General features: G+C 45.1%; 1 pseudogene; it reads left to right on the forward strand.

Annotated features, from left to right (window-relative positions):
- The window catches only part of LOC102870040, a 5,149-nt pseudogene extending 3,753 nt beyond the window's left edge, over window positions 1–1,396 (forward strand).
- Window positions 1,397–3,069: the final 1,673 nt, after the last annotated feature.

Here is a 3,069-nt window from a genome sequence, read left to right on the forward strand (position 1 = left end):
AAGAAGTCAAAAACAAAAAAGAAATCCTAGAACTGTTAGATGCTATACACCTGCCAAAGAAAGTAGCCATCATGCACTCTCCAGGGCACCAGCGAAGTCAAGATGATGTAGCTAAAGGGAACCGGATGGCGGACGAAGCCGCCAAGTCAGCAGCAGAGAGAATCCCAACATTAGCTACTAACATCGGTGAACTCTAGTGGCCCCCAACATCCGATATTAGTTTTCAGTATTTTGAAGATGAACAAGAACTGTCTTACTTAGGATTGACCAATACAAACTCAGAAGGAGCTGTAATAGACCAAGAGAACAACAAAGTTCTCCCTCAGAAAGAAGGTAAAGAGTATGTAAAACAAATACACTATCTGACCCACTTAGGAGCAAAGAAATTAAAAGCCCTCATCAAAACCTCTGTGTTCCAAATATTAAAATTAAATAAAATCATTCAAGAAATTGTAGAAAACGGCAAAGCCTGTGCCTTAACAAATGCCAAGACCGCTGCTGAGACAGCCGGTAAGAGGCTGAGAAGAGACTGACCTGGAGCATACTGGGAGGTGGATTTTACTGAAGTAAAAGTCACCATTTATAACTATAAGTATCTGCTAGTGTTTGTAAATACCTTTTCAGGATGGGTCGAAGCGTTCCCCACCAAGCAGGAAACTGCAAACGTAGTAGCCAAGAAAATCCTGGAAGAAATTTTCCCACGGTTTGGAATACCCAAGGTAATTGGGTCAGACAATGGCCTAGACTTTGTTGCCCAGGTGAGTCAGGGACTGACCAAACAACTGGGGGTGAATTGGAAATTGCATTGTGCTTATAGACCCCAGAGCTCAGGTCAAGTAGAAAGGGTGAATAGAACTCTAAAACGACCTTAACTAAAATAGCTATTGAGACCAGCGTAAAAGATTAGATTGTTCTCCTTCTCTTCGCACTGTTCTGTGCACGGAACACCCCAGGGATCCTTTCACTTACCCCCTATGAAATCCTGTATGGGGGACCACCCCTTCTTACTAGTGTAAATGTGAAGTACAATGATGCCAGTTTTACTGATTCTGCATCATTAATGGCTCGTTTGAAAGCTCTAGAAACATGCCAAAAGGCGACCTGGCCAATGCTTCAAGAGATTTATAATGATAAATTGCCTCCCCTCCCGCACAATTTTCAGGTTGGAGATAAAGTCTTAATCCACCGGCACCGGACCAGCAATCTCGAGCCTCACTGGAAGGGACCATATCAAGTGCTGCTGACTACCCCTACAGCTGTTAAAGTAGACGGAGTAGCAGCTTGGGTCCATGCTTCTCATGTCAAGCCAGCTCCGACCAGTGAAGATGACCAGTGGACTCTGGAAAAGACTGATAATCCTTTTCGGTTACACCTTCATTGGGACAGCCGCAAGTAACCACAACCCGCATGCCCCTCACAACCTCACCTGGGTAGTCCAGTCTCAAGCAGGGAACATTGTATGGTCTATCTCTGCGATCATTACCCCTTGGCCAGATCTGTACCCTGACCTCTGTAAGTTAGCCCATGGAGCCCCTGCAGACTGGGATGTAGAAACAACCCTTAAACAAACTGCTCCCTCATGGCCCACTCCCAATGATGCTCAAGGCCTTCTAGCCTCTGCCCTCCTCGGAGGGCGAGCAAGTTATAAAAATCAGAGACAGAGAGGGAACCTAAAATGGTTCACTTTCTACATCTGTCCAGGGCACGACCTGAATACACGAGAGCTAACTCGTATGTGCGGGGGACAGAGTGATTTCTATTGCCGAAGCTGGAAATGTGAAACAACTGGGAATACTTACTGGAAATCTTCCTCCTCTTGGGATTTCATAACTGTAACAGCTAACTACTCCCGAGTTAACCCGAGAAATCCCAATTCCGTTAAACAAGCAAGAGCTGCATGTAGTAATTAGTGTCACCCCCTAAAAATCTCTTTCACAGATCCTGGCAAAAAGGCCAGTCAATGGCAGTCAGGATATTGGTGGGGAATCAGACTTACCAAGAGCACTATGATAAGAAGCTATCATTTATGATAAAGCTGTTTGATCGTCCTCTACAGAGTACAGTAATAGGACCTAACCCTGTGCTGGCGGGGCTCTCCCCAGCTGAGAAATCGCCTCCTGTCCCACCCCAGAGCCAACCCATCTTAACTTCACCCACATCACCAAAAGAGTTAAAAAAAAAGACCGCCTCTACAAGATACCGTCTCCTCAATCTAATTAAAGGACCTTTTAGTGTCCTAAGTAATACCAACTCCCAAATTACTGATTCTTGTTAGTTGTGTTTAGCCACCAACCCGCCTTACTATGAAAGTATCGCAGTGGCAGGAACATATAAAAACTCCACTGAACATAATAATTGCACTTAGAATACTAAGACAAAGTTAATTCTAACTGTGGTTTCAGGAACTGGAACCTGTATTGGGAACCCTCCTGGCAATCTCCACTCATTATGTAATACCACTCCCCAAGTGCCCCCCTCCAAGGAATAGTTAGTTCCGAATACCCGATATTAGTAGGCCTGCAATACTGGATTAACCCCTTGTGTCTCTTTATCTGTTTTTAATTCTAACTCTGATTACTGTGTATTAATTTATCTGATACCCCAAATATACTATCACCCTGATGATGAATTTGTTAATGAATTTGATCATGCACCTGAGCGCCGTTTTCACAGAGAACCTATTACTATGACCCTAGGGACCGGTGGTAGAACTTGCTCCTGGACGGAAGGGAAGCTGGGAAGCCGCGCACCGTGCAAGATCACCTCAGATAATAGCAAAGAGGCATCTTTCAGGGGCACAGAGGGACCGGCGGGAGAACGTGCTCCTGGGCGAAAGGGAAGCAGGGAAGCCGCGCACCAGGCAAGGTCACCTCGGATAATAGCAAAGAGGCATCTTTCAGGTACACGGAAAAACCGGCGGGGAAGGAAAACATAATCTACACAGGAGTTCTACAGGACACGTCACCTTCGCTTGGAGACAGTACAACTAAACTTAAGAGACACTGGTCAAAAGAAAAAAAAATATGTCAGCAATTGACGTGTTTGGAATCACTGAAGCCAAGAAAGCTT

This window comes from Elephantulus edwardii, unplaced genomic scaffold, assembly GCF_000299155.1.
Source record: "Elephantulus edwardii isolate Elephantulus edwardi_28Jun2011 unplaced genomic scaffold, EleEdw1.0 scaffold00150, whole genome shotgun sequence".
In the NCBI taxonomy this organism is placed as follows: Eukaryota; Metazoa; Chordata; class Mammalia; order Macroscelidea; family Macroscelididae; genus Elephantulus; species Elephantulus edwardii.